Source organism: Scyliorhinus torazame, chromosome 5 (genome assembly GCF_047496885.1).
Source record: "Scyliorhinus torazame isolate Kashiwa2021f chromosome 5, sScyTor2.1, whole genome shotgun sequence".
Taxonomy (NCBI): domain Eukaryota; kingdom Metazoa; phylum Chordata; class Chondrichthyes; order Carcharhiniformes; family Scyliorhinidae; genus Scyliorhinus; species Scyliorhinus torazame.
Genome location: NC_092711.1, coordinates 255,133,538 through 255,147,213, shown reverse-complemented (window position 1 = coordinate 255,147,213; position 13,676 = coordinate 255,133,538). Strand labels below are relative to the sequence as shown.

Here is a 13,676-nt window from a genome sequence, read left to right as displayed (position 1 = left end):
GGGTTACTGGTGGACTGAGTTGTGTGCTGTTTCTAAGGGACATGAGGAAGCTTCTACGGTGCTGCTACCCCAAGGAAGTAAAATGCTTTGGAGGTAGTGGAACACGGATATAGCTATTATGTTACCTTACTGAGCGGCTACGGCTATGGTTCACGGTAATTGGACTTGAGGAAAGAACGAAAAAAGACACTGGTCTGTGATATGGATACATTTACGAATTGATTTCGGTGCACAATTTAAAATCACAAAACATACATACAAATCAGAAAGATTGGGGATAAATGTTAGTCAGTACAATTGGATGGGAGGATAATTGACCAAATGATATAGTTATGTTTCAAATGTCAAGATGGGGTGTAATTGATAATATGGAAAGATGTGTCATTTGAAACATGGACGTCTGGCAATATCTGGTCTGAGAGAAACATGATAGGATACAGGGCAAGATCCCACAAAGGGTTAACAGCAGCTGCCAGGGAAGGATTGTAAAATGCAGATATCCTTGGTCAAGCAGGCTGAGCAAACAAGACAAACAGGATTTTGAATGAAGCCAAAAACAATGGCTCACACCTTCATTGAAAGTAACTATCTTAGTAAGGATCTGGAAAAGAATGGGTGAGCTTCAGTTGAATTTTGTGATAATTCTAGGTGTGAAAATTTGCTAATACCAGGTAAATTAAAGAAAACTGGAGGCTCTCAGTCTACGAGAAACATAATATCAAAGCCAAAATCAAAGTCAAAATTGAGCTGAGGACACAATTGGAAAATAAAACTATAGAAATGACAGGAATTAAAAGTAACACCTATTGAAACCAAAGCATTTTGAACACCACAAAGGACACAATGTAATCAGATCTATGAAATGAAGTCATGTCAAAATGTATACTTAGTTGGATTAGACTATTTAGATCAAAGTTCCTTTTTACAATCAAAGAAAATAAGAGTTACTTTACAATAACATCAAACAACGTAATTGTTAGAAAGCAAATATAAATCTCGAGACCAGGGCAGGAACTATCAGATTCAGATTCAGATCCAGAACCAGACCAGAGCTCAGAGGGAGAGAGAGAGAAGCAGAGAAGGAACAAGCAGCTAGTCACAGTCAGCTCGGCAATGGGAAATGGACAGGGCAGAGCAGCCCAGCTAAAATAGCTGATACATCTTAAGAAGACCAGACTTTAAAGAAGATTGATTGTCAAGTTGGGCCTGAAGGTCCCTTCAACCAATCAGAAGCATCCAGAAGCAAGATCTTTTTCCTTTTCTGTAAAGACAGTGATTGCATCTTTTAAAAAGAGAAAAAATATATATATAATAATAAAATAACTTAAAAGTTTTAACCTGAAACAGTGGTTATTCCAAAGTCTACTTTACTTACTTAGCAATGCGGGACCCAGGATCGATGCTACTAAGTGGTAAGTAGATAAAATCTTTGGTGAAGGTATGGGTTATACCGGGGGATAACTTGAAAATATAGTTTGACCTGAATAGCACCCACTGAAGTCTGTATCGGAGTCGGGGAGTGAGAATCCCTGATCACCATTTAGAATGTCAGCCCTTTTTGGTATAGGGGGACTTCAAAGAATAGTGGTGATTTTTCAAAAACAGTTGACGCGAAATGCGATTTTGGCATTCTCACGATTACATCGCCAAACTCACCCGACTCGAACAAGAGCAGAAAATCCCAGTCAAATGTTTTATTTTCACTTTTCTGATCTAAACCATGTATTGGCAGCTTCCTGTGGGCATTATCAGTCAGGTATTCCAAAGCCTCCATGGTGACATCTTGGTGGTGCTGACAACCCAATTAGATACAGCTGTTGAGCTCTGTGGCATCCTTTATTTTGGTAGTGTGACTGAAAGATGGACATACCATGATCAGGATGCTTCTGAGAGAACATCCTAGGTTATTGTTAGATATTTAAACTGCCTGTGATTTACTAATATCTGTTTCTAGTGGGCAAGTAAATGCATAAGAAACGTGCATTTAGGAAAATGAGCATGTAATCAACATAAGCCAATAAATCATTAAATTGCATTGTTTATTGGAAAGCTATCAACATTAACAAACATATTAAGTATAATATGCATAATCAAAACAATGATTATGATATTGAATTACATTAAAAATGTACAATTTATACCTGACACATTTGGAATAAAATTGAAAGATTTACAATAGAACTGTAGGGTCAGCTTTGCTTTGCACCCACGCTGATGTTATGGTGAATGCAGCTGTAACCTGGAGTGAGAGCTTAGCTGGACACCAGAATGAAGTGGAAAGAAACTTTCCAAAGGAAAAAATCTTGCTCCTCTTCTGACTGAAGTCCATTCAAGCCTCAACACCCAACCTTGGACAAGTTTAATGTCAATCTGAAGCTGCAACGGTTTTACGCCAAAGCTAAACTTGAACTGTAAATATACCCCGAGATCCAGCAGCATCACACTTTCTGAGGTAAAAACCATTACAAGTGCCTGATTATTTTGTGTGCCACGGACATCCATGTGATAGAAGGTGTCCTGTTACACTGTGTAAGTTTTAGTTACAGAATTGTCAGGGCATTATATAATGCGGAGCAAAACTTTCCTAAACATTGCTATACTCTTGCCTATTAAATAAATTATGGTCAATTATTTTCTTTATATATATGCACAAGTAAAACATTTCAGGAAAACACAAGTGGGAAACATCAGGAGGCTGAAACTCCTGGGGTCAGAGAGGATGCATGAGGAAATAGTCCATGGGCTGGATTCTCCGATTCTGCAGCTATGTCCACAGAATCCATCTGGCCTTACGACCAGAAAGTCGCGCACCCCGCACCGATCCTCTGCCCGGTGGGGGGCTAGCAGCTGCGCAGTGTAAAGCCCCCAGCTTTACCTGCGGATACGGCCACAGAATGACTGGGTCCGTGGCCGTGCATGCACACGGCGGCGGCCTGTGGCAACGGCGCCATACGATATCGTGCCAGCCACCCGCGGACCCGGCCTGCCAAAAACTGCCCCCCCCCGTAACCAGCCTTGCCACTTCTGGACCACCATCCATCGGCCCCCGCGAAGCCTCCCCTGCCAACAGAACGGCTCCACCTGCCCACCCCACCCCAATGTGGCGGTGCTGGACACAGTCCGCCATGGAACACGGCTCGGCCGCTGCAGGCCGCCACCGTGCACATGCATGGCCTCCCAACCGGAAGTGCTTGGGGCCATATCGGTAGTTAGAACTGTGAGTTCTACGCTGCCACCCTGCTGGCCCCCAGCAAAACGGGGAATCGGTGGTCTTTTGACACGTGGGGACTTAGACTCCAAAATGGAGAATTGAGGGATCTTGGCCTCGATTTCCAGTAATTCTCTCCTACTTCCCAATAACTGCAGAGAAATAATTGGAGGAGGAATGAGGAAGGGCGAGTGAGGGAGGATGGTGCATATCTTTGTTTCCCTAACATGGACTGGCAACTATGGTTCATTTCTAATTTGGCTAACCTCGCTCTAAGTTTTAAAGGCATGAAACCAAAGCTTCTGCCTCATATCTATAACCCTCAGTTGGGACATTTCTGAGGCCTTGGAGATGGTGGGTAATGACCTACTACCATGTTCCTTGTTGTCCCTGTGCCAATCCTCCCTGGTCTTCCACTAGCTGAACAATGTACGCCCTGATTCAGATGTGGTGCTATAACAAACATAAAGACATTGATTAATAGCTAAGGAGAGTGATGTACTGTGCCGTCTGGGTTCAGTATCTGTTGTCAGCCCAGCTGAGGAGGATCCCACTGATAAGTCTGATTCTTCATGCGGCCAGGAGCAGTAGGAATCCTCTAACCCATGTGAAACTACTGCAGGCCACTGTTGGCAGAGACTGGCACCCCTGGCCCTCACCCCACCCTCCTCCTACCCAACCCTGGCATCCCAAATGAGCAACATTGCTGTGGCTCAAAGACCGGAGCTGCTTCAAGGATGTCCATGTGGCATTCACAGTTCACCAGTCAAACTGAAAAGAAAGCTAAGTTAGTTAATTAAGTTATGGTGGCCTCTTTGCTGCTGATTGATGTCAGATCAATGGGTGTCCTCTTCTCGTTTGGCAGTCCAAAAATCAAAATCCAGCCAAAGTGTCACATGTTAATAACGTCTTTGCCTCACATCTCACAATCCATGAATGTGATTGAAGTTGCAGCCCAACCACAGTCAATCCCAAACCAGAGGAGCCAAGATATCAGGAGACCAAAATTGTTCCCTGTTTGTGTTCACCCCAGTAATAACAGAACCCTCAAACAATGTATAGTGACTCCACAAAGGTCTACCCTCCAGAGGGTGGCAGTAGTGGTATGATGAGGACAGAGATTGGTTCAATCAGACTGCAATCCCGAGAAGGAACACCTTGCACAAGCTCCTTAGCACCCTCATCATCAATTATCATGATGCCAGCATTGGACTGGGATGGGCACAGTAAGAAGTCTTACAACACCAGTTTAAAGTCCAACAGGTTTGTTCTGGATAATTGGGGCTCATTCTGGGGCCGGTGAGACCTCTACAAACAGGATGGTCTGCACCTGGACCAGAGGGGTACCAATATTCTGGGGGGGAAATTTGCTAATGCTCTTCGGGAGGGTTTAAACTAGTTCAGCAGAGGCTTGGGAAACTGAATTGTAGCTCCAGTATACAGGAGGTTGAGAGTAGTGAGGTCATGAGTAGGGCTACAAAGTTGTAGGAGTGTACCGGCAGGCAGGAAGGTGGTTTAAAGTGTGTCTTCTTCAATGCCAGGAGCATCCGGAATAAGGTGGGTGAACTTGCGGCATGGGTTGGTACCTGGGACTTCGATGTTGTGGCCATTTCGGAGACATGGATAGAGCAGGGACAGGAATGGTTGTTGCAGGTGCCGGGGTTTAGATATTTCAGTAAGCTCAGCGAAGGTGGTAAAAGAGGGGGAGGGGTGGCATTGTTAGTCAAGGACAGTATTACGGTGGCAGAAAGGACATTTGATGAGGACTCGTCTACTGAGGTAGTATGGGCTGAGGTTAGAAACAGGAAAGGAGAAGTCACCCTGTTAGGGGTTTTCTATAGGCCTCCGAAAAGTTCCAGAGATGTAGAGGAGAGGATTGCAAAGATGATTCTGGATAGGAGCGAAAGCAACAGTGTAGTTGCTATGGGGGACTTTAACTTTCCAAATATTGACTGGAAACGCTATAGTTCGAGTACATTAGATGGGTCCGTTTTTGTCCAATGTGTGCAGGAGGGTTTCCTGACACAGTATGCAGATAGGTCAACGAGAGGCGAGGCCATATTTGATTTGGTACTGGGTAATGAACCAGGTCAGGTGTTAGATTTGGAGGTAGGTGAGCACTTTGGTGATAGTGACCTCAATTCGATTATGTTTACTTTAGTGATGGGAAAGGATAGGTATATACCGCAGGGCAAGAGTTATATCTGGGGGAAAGGAAATTATGATGCGATGAGGCAAGACTTAGGATACATCGGATGGAGAGGAAAACTGCAGGGGATGGGCACAATGGAAATGTGGAGCTTGTTCAAGGAACAGCTACTGCGTGTCCTTGATAAGTATGTACCTGTCAGGCAGGGAGGAAGTGGTCGAGTGAGGGAACCGTGGTTTACTAAAGCAGTCAAATCACTTGTCAAGAGGAAGAAGGAGACTTATGTAAAGATGAGACATGAAGGTTCAGTTAGGGTGCTCGAGAGTTACAAGTTAGCTAGGAAGGACCTAAAGAGAGAGCTAAGAAGAGCCAGGAGGGGACATGAGAAGTCTTTAGAACATAGAACATAGAACATAGAACAATACAGCGCAGTACAGGCCCTTCGGCCCACGATGTTGCACCGAAACAAAAGCCATCTAACCTACACTATACCATTATCATCCATATGTTTATCCAATAAACTTTTAAATGCCCTCAATGTTGGCAAGTTCACTACTGTAGCAGGTAGGGCATTCCACGGCCTCACTACTCTTTGCGTAAAGAACCTACCTCTGACCTCTGTCCTATATCTATTACCCCTCAGTTTAAAGTTATGTCCCCTCGTGCCTACCATTTCCATCCGCGGGAGAAGGCTCTCACTGTCCACCCTATCCAACCCCCTAATCATTTTGTATGCCTCTATTAAGTTTCCTCTTAACCTTCTTCTCTCCAACGAAAACAACCTCAAGTCCATCAGCCTTTCCTCATAAGATTTTCCCTCCATACCAGGCAACATCCTGGTAAATCTCCTCTGCACCCGCTCCAAAGCCTCCACGTCCTTCCTGTAATGCGGTGACCGGAACTGTACGCAATACTCCAAATGCGGCCGTACCAGAGTTCTGTAGAGCTGCAACATGACCTCCTGACTCCGGAACTCAATCCCTCTACCAATAAAGGCCAACACTCCATAGGCCTTCTTCACCACCCTATCAACCTGGGTGGCAACTTTCAGGGATCTATGTACAAGGACACCTAGATCCCTCTGCTCATCCACACTTTCAAGAACTTTTCCATTAGCCAAATATTCCACATTCCTGTTATTCCTTCCAAAGTGAATCACCTCACACTTCTCGACATTAAACTCCATTTGCCACGTCTCAGCCCAGCCCAGCTCTATATCCCTCTGTAACCTGCTACTTCCTTCCACACTATCGACAACACCACCGACTTTAGTATCGTCTGCAAATTTACTCACCCACCCTTCTGCGCCTTCCTCTAGGTCATTGATAAAAATGACAAACAGCAACGGCCCCAGAACAGATCCTTGTGGTACTCCACTTGTGACTGTACTCCATTCTGAACATTTCCCATCAACCACCACCCTCTGTCTTCTTTCAGCTAGCCAATTTCTGATCCACATCTCTAAATCACCCTCAATCCCCAGCCTCCGTATTTTCTGCAATAGCCTACCGAGGGGAACCGTATCAAACGCTTTGCTGAAATCCATATACACCACATCAATTGCTCTACCCTCGTCACCTTCTCAAAGAACTCGATAAGGTTTGTGAGGTATGACCTACCCTTCACAAAGCCATGCTGACTATCCCTGATCATATTATTCCTATCTAGATGATTATAAATCTTGTCTCTTATAATCCCCTCCAAGACTTTACACACTACAGATGTGAGGCTCACCGGTCTATAGTTGCCGGGGTTGTCTCTGCTCCCCTTTTTGAACAAAGGGACCACATTTGCTATCCTCCAGTCCTCTGGCACTATTCCTGTAGCCAATGATGACATAAAAATCAAAGCCAATGGTCCAGCAATCTCTTCCCTGGCCTCCCAGAGAATCCTAGGATAAATCCCATCAGGTCCCGGGGACTTATCTATTTTCAGCCTGTCCAGAATTGCCAACACCTCTTCCCTACGTACCTCAATGCCATCTAATCTATTTACCTGGAGCTCAGCATTCTCCTCCACAACATTATCTTTTTCCTGAGTGAATACTGACGAAAAATATTCATTTAGTATCTCGCCTATCTCTTCAGACTCTACACACAACTTCCCATCCCTGTCCTTGACTGGTCCTACTCTTTCCCTAGTCATTCGCTTATTCCTGACATACCTATAGAAAGCTTTTGGGTTTTCCTTGATCCTTCCTGCCAAATACTTCTCATGACCCCTCCTTGCTCGTCTTAGCTCTCTCTTTAGATCCTTCCTCGCTACCTTGTAACTATCCATCGCCCCAACTGAAACTTCACACCTCATCTTCACATAGGCCTCCTTCTTCCTCTTAACAAGAGATTCCACTTCTTTGGTAAACCACGGTTCCCTCGCTCGGCACCTTTCTCCCTGCCTGACCGGTACATACTTATCAAGAACACGCAGTAGCTGATCCTTGAACAAGCTCCACTTATCCAGTGTGTCCAACACTTGCAGCCTACTTCTCCACCTTATCCCCCCAAGTCAATTCTAATGGCATCATAATTTCCCTTCCCCCAGCTATAACTCTTGCCCTGCGGTGTATACTTATCCCTTTCCATCCTTAACGTAAACGTCACCGAATTGTGGTCACTGTCCGCAAAGTGCTCACCTACCTCCAAATCCAACACCTGGCCTGGTTCATTACCCAAAACCAAATCCAATGTGGCCTCGCCTCTTGTTGGCCTGTCAACAAACTGTGTCAGGAAACCCTCCTGCACACACTGTACAAAAAACGACCCATCTAATGTACTCGAACTATATCTTTTCCAGTCAATATTTGGAAAGTTAAAGTCTCCCATAATAACTACCCTGTTATTTTCGCTCTTATCCAGGATCATCCTCGCCATCCTTTCCTCTACATCCCTAGAACTATTTGGAGGCCTATAGAAGACTCCCAACAGTGTGACCTCTCCTTTCATGTTTCTAACCTCAGCCCATACTACCTCGGAAGATGAGTCCCCATCTAGCATCCTCTCCGCCACCGTAATACTGCTCTTGACTAGCAGTGCCACACCTCCCCCTCTTTTGCCTCCTTCTCTGAGCTTACTAAAACACCTAAACCCCGGAACCTGCAACATCCATTCCTATCCCTGCTCTATCCATGTCTCCGAAATGGCCACAACATCGAAGTCCCAGGTACCAACCCATGCTGCCAGTTCCCCTACCTTATTTCGTATACTCCTGGCATTGAAGTAGACACACTTCAAACCACCTACCTGAACACTGGCCCCCTCCTGCGACGTCAAATCTGAGCTCCTGACCTCTATACTCTCATTCTCCCTTACCCTAAAACTACAATCCAGGTTCCCATGCCCCTGCTGCATTAGTTTAAACCCCCCCAAAGAGCACTAACAAATCTCCCCCCCAGGATATTTGTGCCCCGCAGGTTCAAATGTAGACCATCCTGTCTGTAGAGGTCCCACCTTCCCCAGAAAGAGCCCCAGTTATCCAGAAATCTGAATCCCTCCCGCCTGCACCATCCCTGTAGCCACGTGTTTAATTGCTCTCTCTCCCTATTCCTCATCTCACTATCACGTGGCACGGGCAACAACCCACAGATAACAACTCTGTTTGTTCTAGTTCTGAGCTTCCATCCTAGCTCCCTGAAAGCCTGCCTGACATCCTTATCCCCTTTCCTACCTATGTCGTTAGTGCCAATGTGGACCACGACTTGGGGCTGCTCCCCCTCCCCCTTAAGGACCCGGAAAACACGATCCGAGACATCACGTACCCTTGCACCTGGGAGGCAACATACCAAACGTGAGTCTCTCACGCTCCCACAAAATCTCCTATCTGTGCCCCTGACTATCGAGTCCCCAATTACAAATGCTCTGCTCCTCTCCCCCCTTCCCTTCTGAGCAACAGGGACAGACTCCGTGCCAGAGGCCCGTACCCCATGGCTTACCCCTGGTAAGTCCCCCCCCCCCCACAAGTATCCAAAGCGGTATACTTGTTTCTCAGGGGAACGACCGCAGGGGATCCCTGCACTGACTGTTTTTTCCCAGTCCCTCTTACAGTTACCCATCTATCTCCAATCTTTGGTGTAACTAATTCCCTGAAGCTGCTATCTATGACCCCCTCTGCCTCCCGAATGGTCCGAAGTTCTTCCAACTCCAGCTCCAGTTCCCTAACTCGGTCTTGGAGGAGCTGGAGATGGCAGCACTTCCTGCAGGTAAAATCAGCAGGGACACTAACGGCATCCCTCACCTCAAACATCCTGCAGGAGGAACATTGCACTCCCTTCCCTGCCATCCCTCTAACTTTCTACCAAGATCTGGCTAACAACTAAATTAAATTTTTTATATTAAAAAAAAATATTAATAACAATAAGAAAATATGGTACTTACCTCACACCAATGGGTTTTATTATTAGGTTAGAGGAGGAGGGCGGGTGGGAGACACTACACGTGTAGTGTCTCGGGTTTCCTCTCCACCAGTATTTATTGGTGAGGGTCTTCCCAGAAGACCTTTGCTGTTTGTAGTATATATAAATGATTTGGAGGAAAATGTAACTGGTCTGATTAGTAAGTTTGCAGACGACACAAAGGTTGGTGGAATTGCGGATAGCGATGAGGACTGTCAGAGGATACAGCAGGATTTAGATTGTTTGGAGACTTGGGCGGAGAGATGGCAGATGGAGTTTAATCCGGACAAATGTGAGGTAATGCATTTTGGAAGGTCGAATGCAGGTAGGGAATATACAGTGAATGGTAGAACCCTCAAGAGTATTGAAAGTCAAAGAGATCTAGGAGTACAGGTCCACAGGTCACTGAAAGGGGCAACACAGGTGGAGAAGGTAGTCAAGAAGGCATACGGCATGCTTGCCTTCGTTGGCCGGGGCATTGAGTATAAGAATTGGCAAGTCATGTTGCAGCTGTATAGAACCTTAGTTAGGCCACACTTGGAGTATAGTGTTCAATTCTGGTCGCCACACTACCAGAAGGATGTGGAGGCTTTAGAGAGGGTGCAGAAGAGATTTACCAGAATGTTGCCTGGTATGGAGGGCATTAGCTATGAGGAGCGGTTGAATAAACTTGGTTTGTTCTCACTGGAACGAAGGAGGTTGAGGGGCGACCTGATAGAGGTCTACAAAATTATGAGGGGCATAGACAGAGTGGATAGTCAGAGGCTTTTCCCCGGGTTAGAGGGGTCAATTACTAGGGGGCATAGGTTTAAGGTGAGAGGGGCAAGGTTTAGAGTAGATGTACGAGGCAAGTTTTTTACGCAGAGGGTAGTGGGTTCCTGGAACTCGCTACCGGAGGAGGTGGTGGAATCAGGGACGATAGTGACATTTAAGGGGCATCTTGACAAATACATGAATAGGATGGGAATAGAGGGATACGGACCCAGGAAGTGTAGAAGATTGTAGTTTAGTCGGGCAGAATGGTCGGCACGGGCTTGGAGGGCCGAAGGGCCTGTTCCTGTGCTGTACATTTCTTTGTTCTTTGTTGTTCTTTGTACACAGTTAGCAACCAGGTTTTACTTGTTTCTCTTAGTGCAGAGTCCTTCAAGAGAGAAATATATTTTTAGCCCCAAGCTGAAAATCATTTGCTCGGCTTAGAGCCGTGGAAGGAACTCCTTTATCCAAATAGACCTGGCCCTACACATTAGCTATACCAGCTGCACTCAAATCACACAGCATTCTTTTGTCTCCTGTTACATGATGTGTCTATAAAGTATGATAATTTCTCATATTCATCACACTGTGAAAATGTCAGAAAGGCAACAGCCAATTTGGCAACAGCCAGCTCCCACAAACAGCAATGTGATAATGAGCAGCCAATCTGTTTGCCTGATGTTAATTAAAGGATAAATATTGACCAGGGCACTAGGAAGAACTCATCTAGTCTTCCTCAAAATAGTGCCATAGGATTCTTTCACACCCATCTGAGAGGGCAAACGAGGCCTTGGTTTAATGTTGATATAAAAGACCGAACCTTGGACAGTGCAGTACTCCCTCAGCACTGCACTGTAGTGTTAGCTTTAACCTTTCCCTATTCAGCCTCTCGATGGGTTTTGAACCCACAATATTTGTCTTAGTAAGTCAAAAACTATACATTCCTAATGAATAACACGTAAGAACAAGAAAAACAATATTGTGAAGCACTCTACATTCCTCTGGTTCTTTCAGGACTACATCTTTAGCACACCCCAGAAAGAATGATACTCAGAGATTGTGAAACAAACATTAAATCGTGACTTATTTCATTCAGAATATTCTAAAGAACAATATTAATATTTCTTAATTCCTTCTTTATGTTACGTGTTAAGTGCCGTGTATTCGTCACTCTAAAGACTCCACCAATTGCCCTTTTACTATTAGCATTTTTGACCTTTAAAAGATAGATTCACCCTTGGCAAATCCAGCTGCAAGAAAGTCCTTTTAGTCTTTCATGGTAAACACATTCCCTCTAAGTCTCTAAAGATCCCAACTCCATCCTAGATTTAAAAACTGCTCCCATCTCTCCTGTAGCCCTCAAATCATTTTCAGTGCACAATTTTGCTTCATAAGTGATCTTTCTCTCTCCATCCCGTTCTTCTTCAATAGTTTCCCAATCTTTTCAATGCGTTACATTTATTTTTTCTACTTATTCAGCTTTCACTCTCATTTATTACCAGTAATTAAGCTGTTTTTCTTTACTCTGACTTCTTGGGCTGGATTCTCCGTTTCTGAGACTAGGTGCACGACGGTAAAAACGGCGCGACAGGTGAAAGTATTCAGCCAGTCGAAAGGGGCTAGCACGGGCGTCACGGGAAATGCCACACTTTGCACGCGGAACGGCGACCGATTTGCCGGTTCCGTGGTGACCGCACAGCTGCAGCCACACTTACGGGATTCTTCCCCCCCCCCCCCCCCCCCCCCCAAACACGTCGCAGCCAACATGGCTGGAAAGAGAGCAGCGCTCTCTGTGATGCGGAGCTGGAGACCCTCCTGGACGCCGTGGAGGAGAGGCAGATGTTGCTGTACGCCAGGCCAGGAGGAAGGTCCTCAGGCCGTTCACCGTGCCTGTGCGGAGGTGGCAGTCGCTGCCAGCGCTGTGGCGAAGTCGTCCGGACTGCCATCCAGTGCAGAAAAAAAACTGTACCTCCTCAGGGTGGCCAGGGTGAGTAGGCAGCGCTGTGCCCCTGGCATTAAACCCCCCTACCTTCCACACACATGTGACCCAGAGCGCCCCCCCCCCCCTCCTCCGCCAGCCCCCTGCCCGAGGATGGCCGGACCCCCACCCTGCCCCACAGGCCAGCACTCATGCCAGCCGCTTGGCCTTGTACCCTGGCCACTGATGCCATCAGCTACCCAACCCCTGGGTTGCATGTGTCGGACCATCTAACATTGTCGTTGTTTGTGTTTGTGTCCCCCCCCCCCCGCTCAGGGCAAGTGCTCGCACAACTGCTGGGAGCGGGAGAAGGCCGGAGAGGGACCACCAGACCTACGGCTGCTCCCCGTGCCTGAGCAGAGAGCACTGGGCGTGGTCGGCGGCTGGGAGGAAAGGGAGGTCGCCAAGGCAGAGGTCGGCGGCGCGCCACAAAGTGAGACCCCCTGGCTAGTTGTGGATCCTCATGACACATGTGTCCCCACTCACCCCACCCCCAACACCCCTCACCCCCTCCAAACCCTCAACCCCAACCTCCCCAACACCCTCACCTCCACCCTCACCACCTCACCCTCACGCCTCACACGGCTGCCCTTTCACATGCAACCATGTGCCAGAGCCACATGGAGATTGCAGCGGCGGTCCTCAGCGTGGCCCAGTCACAGCAGGCCATTGCTGAGAGCATCGTCGGCATTGCCCAGGTGCAGGCTGACGTGGCGGAGGCACAGAGGGACGTGGCCTAGTCCCAGAGGGACGTGGCCCAGTCCCAGAGGGATATGGCCCACTCAGTGGCTGATGTGGCCCACATTGTGAGGGACGTGGCCCACATCTTGAGGGACGCTGCCCACTCACTGGTTGATGTGGCTCAGACCATCAGTGTGGTGGCACAGTCCCAGAGTGATGTGGAGCAGTCCCAGTTGGAGATGGGCCACTCCCTGTACTCCATGGCCGCGAACGTTCAGACCCTTGTCGATACCAGAGAAGGTCTCCAGGACTGGCAGCGCCAAGTGTCGGGGGGGCCTCAATGGTTGGTTCCACTCGCACCTCCGTCCCTGGAGTAGCCAAGAGGTCATCGGGCACCCCGAGGGAGGAGGAAGTGCTGGGGTCCATGCCGGTGACCCCCTCAGGGGAGGTGCCGGAACAACGCAGCACCTTGGACTCCCACCCCTTCTGTCCCTGGTGGGCAGCAGGCAGGACAGGGCAG

At 47.3% G+C, this 13,676-nt stretch overlaps 1 protein-coding gene across 1 annotated transcript in view; it reads left to right on the top strand.

Annotated features, from left to right (window-relative positions):
• Nucleotides 1-1,312: 1,312 nt before the first annotated feature.
• xpnpep2 (X-prolyl aminopeptidase (aminopeptidase P) 2, membrane-bound) overlaps nt 1,313-13,676 on the top strand; it is a 160,632-nt gene continuing 148,268 nt past the window's right edge. Inside the window, exon 1 of the mRNA XM_072505383.1 lies at nt 1,313-1,412. The gene's annotated coding sequence lies outside the window, so the exon portion shown is untranslated. The remainder of the gene's footprint in view (nt 1,413-13,676) is intronic.